General features: G+C 36.8%; 1 pseudogene; it reads right to left on the reverse strand.

The window, feature by feature from the left end:
• Positions 1 to 1,797: 1,797 nt before the first annotated feature.
• LOC116126624 lies at positions 1,798 to 5,648 on the reverse strand (annotated as a pseudogene).
• Positions 5,649 to 6,593: the final 945 nt, after the last annotated feature.

Here is a 6,593-nt window from a genome sequence, read left to right on the forward strand (position 1 = left end):
AAACCCTCTCATACAAATTGGAGTATTTCAAAATGATTTGATGACTTTTAAATTAAATAAGCTAAAAGATATTACATGTGAAATATACAAAATTTGAAAATCACATACGGATGACAAATGTTCGACGAGTTTGGACACCGGTAGGGAACCGCCTCTATTGGGGCAGGGATAGGAAAGCTAACTTGAGGAATGGGGTGGGTCTGGGGAGCAAATGAATTGCCATGAATAGGGACTGGATTTAGTACTCCCCACCTCAAATCCACTCCATTCCCCATTATAAAATTAAATGTAAAATATTATTTATTATAGAAGTATATTATTACAATAAATTGAAATTATTGTATATTTTTTTTGTTTCACATTTTAAAGGAATGAAGTCTTAATGGTTATTGAGGAAGAGAAATCAAGAAATAAATGATACTATGATACATTGGAAATTATTTTACAATTTAGTGTCTTTGTGTTCCTTAAGTCTTTTGGTTATGACTTGTTTAAACTTCCTACATTTTAATATTGCCACAATATGTTATAGTTATTTTTATTTAGAACATTAATATTATATAGTATTGATTGACTTTATTATAATGCTATTTATTTTTAATGTGATTATTTATATAGTTTATATATATATATATATAAATAAATTTGGTAATGAAGTAGGTTCACGGAACGCACTGCCCATGTGGAGATTCCCCATCCTCGACCAGCTTAAGTAATTTGAGGAAAGAGGTGGGGAATGGACAGCAAAATCCTAAATGAGGTGGGAAATGAAGGAGACCTCCCGACCCCCAAATCGCTCTATTGTCATCCCTAAAACTACCACATCAACTTATAAAGAATAGTTTGTATCAATAATTTATATGTGTTGCATCATTCATAGATCAAACATATCATTAGACTTGAAAAAATTAAAAAAACAAAAATTTGTTAATATTCAATATAAATAGTCATTTATTCAACCAACTGGAATGCTTAAATTTTTTTAATCCATATTGAAGGAAATATTGAGGACTCTATAAGTGTTTAAAGTATACCCTTAACCGAGCCCCTTAAACGATTTATGATTGGCGCAATATATAGAAATTAAATATACAAACTTTTACACACAAATTAATGTGGCACAATTTATTTATCGACATGTCATTCTTTTGTATCTATTGAACATTTATTGAAAAAGATCTTTATGTGAACTTACTCATTTAGTTTATATGAAACAATTAGTACAAATGAGATATATGTATAGTACTATTTATAATCTATGTAAATGGCCTTTTGTTTGTGGGAAAAAGAGTTTTTTTGTAATGACCAAGAGTGTTTGGGTTAGCTTACAAATACCTTAATTAATTACCTAAGACTCCGGAACTATCGACTGGGTAAGAGCTCTAGTGACTACCCCTATTAGGGGCTGTGAGGACTTAGACTCAGAAGATCATGTAAACTTAGCTCCTCGTTTGCTTATTTACCATCAAACCACCCAATGGTGGTTTAGAGAGAGTCATACTACATTACGTGTAATGTAGAAAAGTAAATAGCAATGTAACTAATAACTTTTGGAGAAATGCTACGGACACCGATTACTGACACCTAATTTTTGTATCGACGTATGTGGCATCTAAGTCAGAGGCGACCACTCATGGACGCTCGTCCATATTTGATGGACGACCATTCATTACAAATGGACTCCCGTCCATCAATCTAGTACAATAATAACAATGGACTCCCGTCCATACTATATGGATGGGAGTTCATTTTCTAGGGACGGGCGTCTACCTATAATGGACTCCCGTCCATAAATTTTTAAAAGACCAAGCAAATTCCTAACAATTTTACTCCATTTAAGTCTTCAATGCTTGCTTGATGCCCGTGCACCATATTGCCTCCAATGCTATCCCCAACTAGAAAAACTTGATGAAAATTAGCGTTGTTATTCAGCCAAGCTTATGGGCCTTCACCATTGCAATGAGAAGCCACCCACTTAAGTGTAGCCCATGAATCTTCGTAAGCTACGAGGACATAGTGTTATGGGGTTAATCTGTAATCGACAAAGACGACGATGGCATTAGCCTTGACGGCTAGAGACGATACAGAGTTGTTATAAACGGAGCAAAAGGGTGTGCCTGTGAAGAAGCCTCCGTCGTGATAGTAAACCACAAGAGACAACTTTTGGTCTGGTTTAGTCGTGCCTAATGGGATAAAAATGTGTGCTAAGAGCTCGGTTTCTGAAACAATAACAACATCTTTGGAGCAAACATCGTTCTGAGAACCATTAATCAATGCGGGAACTCTATTGGAGCCAAAGAATCTTTCCACGCGTCCATCTTTGTAGGCACGAAAATATGGAAGATACTTATGCGCTACTTCTTCGTTTATGCTCAAATCCATTGTTGCAGGTAATTGTAATTACAGATGAACTAATAATGAATGATCCTGAAGAGGATTCAGACAATTTAAAGATGGTATAATCTGTAGTGTTAGGATTGATCATGTTATTGAGAAGATAAAATATTTCATTCCATTCCACACGTTTAGCAGAAGATTATGCTGAGTCTTTCTAATGTTTGGTAATGGGCATTGGGGTCCCTGTGAGTTTCACGAGACCTTCTTCTTCCTAACAAATGTTGCACATTTGCTAGTGGAACTTTTGACAATAGAGCCAACAGTTCTCTAATTTCACCTTTTTCTTTTCAAAAAAGGGGATGTTAACGGATCAATTGGAAAGTGAGACCTATAGACGGGCATCCATGCTTGGTCTTTTAAAATTTATGGACGAGCATCCATTATAGATGGACGCTTGTCCATATTATATAAACGAAAGTCCATTGTTATTTTTATACCAGATTGATGGACGGGAGTCCATTTGTAATGAACAATCGTCCATCTAATATGGACGAGCGTCCCTGATTGTTGGATGGTCATTCATTCACGAAAGACGTGTTAGTGTCCAACGTGGCCACCTCTGACTCAGATGCCACGTACGTCAGTACAAAAATTCAGTATCATTAATCGGTGTTCGCAGCATTTCTTTACCTTTTATAGATTGAATATTGGTTAAAGAACTATTGCAAAAAACATTATACTTCTCTGTTTTTCGTATTCCCAAATCCGCACCATCCAATTGTATATCTAAATCCTATATCAATTACATTATCTAGTGCCATACATCAAATAAACAAATCCAAAATTCCCATTTTCTTGTAATAAATATTGGAAGAATTTGTGTTTGGAAAGAATAATTCAAATTAAGTAGTTGATGATGGTCATTATGCTTTAAAGTTAGTACGCATTGATTTTTTTCTCGCAAATTTGATTTTCTAACTTTTGTGTTCAAATTTGTGCCGTATCATTCTCTCTTTGATGTGGGTTTTGTCATGCAAACTTGATCTGTGCATGTCTTGATGTTGGCTAAAGCCTAAAGGTGTACTTATGGCTAGTTGTGGTTGATTTAATTTTAAAATTTAAGTTGTGCCTAGTTTGAACTTTCCAAAAGCTTAACAAATTTCAACTAAATATTATGCCACTCTTTTTGTCACTTGGTAAACTCAAATATTAATTTCGGGTTTTTACTTGATAGTTTAAGGTTTAAATTTAAATACTAATATTCGATTTTTACTTAAAGTGATGATTGATATACAAAATTTTGATCTCAAATGATGTGATAGTTGATGTGTCAAATATTATATTAACAGTAAGAAACACAATATCATACCACAAAATCTTATATTTATTGGAGCAAACGACATGTTGCCACCCGAGGTTTAGCGCCCTAGTTGCATTTATTTCAAATTCACATCCAACCTCTTCTTTGGAACGCATACACGAAAACCCAATAAACCCTTTCATCATTGCACCCTACCATCGCCCAAAAATGGCCTCCTTGGCGTTTGCGTTTTCTCCCAAATTTGCAGCCAGATTCACGTCGATTCCCCTATTGAAAATTTACTTCGAAGCCACCAATCGAATCCCCTTCATTGCCTTTACAAAACCAACCCTCTGATCGATCATCTTCACTCGTCGTTTGCTGACCAAGTTCCATTCTCACTGTCGTGCGACAGCTTTTTTTGCGCCCCTTTTCCACGATTTTTTTTTTCAGCCTTTTTGACCCTCTATCATCCTCTTTGTTGTGGTTGTTGTGCATTCTTTGGCCACCAGTTATCATCCACTAGCCCAAAATATCCGTTCCAAGTCATGCCCACCAACTGTTTGAGGAAACTCCTCAACTAGTTGCTTAGCCAAGAACATGTTGTTTTTTAGGGATGGGAGGGTGCAACGGTGAGGGGGTCTGGTGGGTTTTGGTGTACGGGTTATAAGGAAGAGGTTGGAGGTGATTTTGGGTGAAAAACTAGCCGGAACAAGGCTGAAAACACTGGTTGTTGGGGGGTGGTGGTGGTGGTGGTGGTTGGATGGTGATGGTGGTTGTGGTTGTGGTTGTGGTTGTGGTTGTGTTGGGGAAATAAAAAGTGAAGGGTAAGATGGTAATATCACAAGTCAGAATTCAAATAAATTAACAATGTTGGTTTAAGGGTGTGAATTTAGAATAAATACGACCAGGGGTATGAACTCTAGATTTCGCCAAACCTCAGGTGGGAACATGTCATTTGCTTTATTTAATGTGGTATTGATATATCACCAACCATATCAATTGGGATCTCAACTTTATATATGTAATATTACTATAATACTAAATATACAAACTCTATATACAAATTCTTTCATACAAATTGATGTGACATAAAGTGAATAAATGAATTATACATATAATTAACTCATTAAACATGAATTAATATAGTAAATGATGTGGCAATAAAGTGGCAATAAAAGAGTTATGCCATACCAATTAGTAATACATGGTTCTTACATATAACACCATTCTTAATATTGTTCTTTTGTTTAAGTTGGAATAATCTTTAACACTCTTAAACAGCTTCTCAAAATTAATGAAGTTTATGATCATTTTACTTGGAAGCAAAAAATCTTCAATTAAGATTATTATTTGGAAATATTTTCTTTTAAAAAAATTCTTTATACACAAAAGATAATTTATCAGTTGCCGTATCATATTATTGAGCCCAAAAAAATTATGACTTTATAATGAATAACATTATAAATTCGAGTTTTATATTCTAACATATCATCATCTTATTTCCACGCCACTATAATATATAAATATTACTTGGAAGATAAAATTAGGATATAAAATTTATAATTAATTATATTTTTCTTTAAGTTTTTTTTTTTAAAAATTTTTATAAAATATTTCCCAACTAATATTTAATTATTTTAATGAAAACGCTTTCCACTTTAATAAGACTAGCTTGAGCCAAATCCAACTAACCAATTAAGCCCATGGTAAGAGGACCCGATCCACATCTAAATGATCACACGGTTCCGGCCTTGCGGGTGCTGATTAAGCCCTACCAGGACGGTCCGATGACAATGATGCGAATAAGATCTAACGGCTATAAGCAAGCCAACACCTGATGTGATGATGTCTGCTTATAGTCAGCACAGAGCGGCTTAGAGAGAGACAATATTCATCGAATCTGAACTCTGAAGCCGCCGCGCGAAGAGATGCGAAGGTTCGATCCGTGGCCCGTTTTCTTCAAGCGAGAATGGAACCGGAACTGGCCGTTTCTGGTCGGGTTCGCCATAACCGGAGCCATAATCACCAAGTTCTCTCTTGGCCTGACTGGTATATAATCACGTATATAAATATATTTGTTATGCCTAAGGAAATAAAGGGCTGACGTGGGAAGAGTCACGTGAAGGGCGACCTGCTCCCGTCAGAGCAGCACACACACGTCAGACCTGCCAAGTGATGTGGAGCCCACACGCGTCCATTCTCCTGCCACAAGTCGTGCGATGTCAGCTTGGAAAAAGGGAAATGGGACATAAAGCCGGATTATACACTGACAATCACACCAAACCACGGATTTAGCAATGATTATACGCTTCGATTCAGTATAAAATAGGGGAGACCCCTTCATTAGGGGGATTCGGCCATTTTACACACAAAAAAGAACAAACGAAAATCTCTCTCTCTTGTAAACTTTGCTTTGAATTTTTTCGTCTGTTGTAAGTCAGCTCGCGACCGCGACCTGACACCCACTAACATCAATACAAATCAGTGGACGTAGGACTTGCTATCTCAGCGTCCGAACCACTTAAAAAACTCCCTCTACAGCTATTTTACTTTTCAGATATTCTATTTTCACATGCATCTAACAGTTAATTGATATTATATACGTAAAAATCCGTTGGTGTAAAAACGAGCATCAACAGTTTGGCGCTAGAAGGAGGGCTGATTTAGTGTCTACCCTTCATCAGAAGAATCTTTGACCTACTGGTCTGACAGCTACAATGGCCCGCCAATCTGAACCTGAGAAAGGGAACCAGCATGCAGAAGGAGTCCCCCTGGCCCAGAGGGACACCCCTTCCAACATACCTCTAATCTCGCAAAATGCTGCTGGGAATACCCCAACAGCCCCGCAACTGGACCCTGCCATCAGGAGTTACCTGGAGAGGTTTGATAATACTCTCCAGACAGTCAACCAGAGGTTGGACCGTCTGGACCAAGGCATGTCATCCACGACAGC

This window comes from Pistacia vera, unplaced genomic scaffold (assembly GCF_008641045.1).
Source record: "Pistacia vera cultivar Batoury unplaced genomic scaffold, PisVer_v2 Contig181, whole genome shotgun sequence".
Classification (NCBI taxonomy): domain Eukaryota; kingdom Viridiplantae; phylum Streptophyta; class Magnoliopsida; order Sapindales; family Anacardiaceae; genus Pistacia; species Pistacia vera.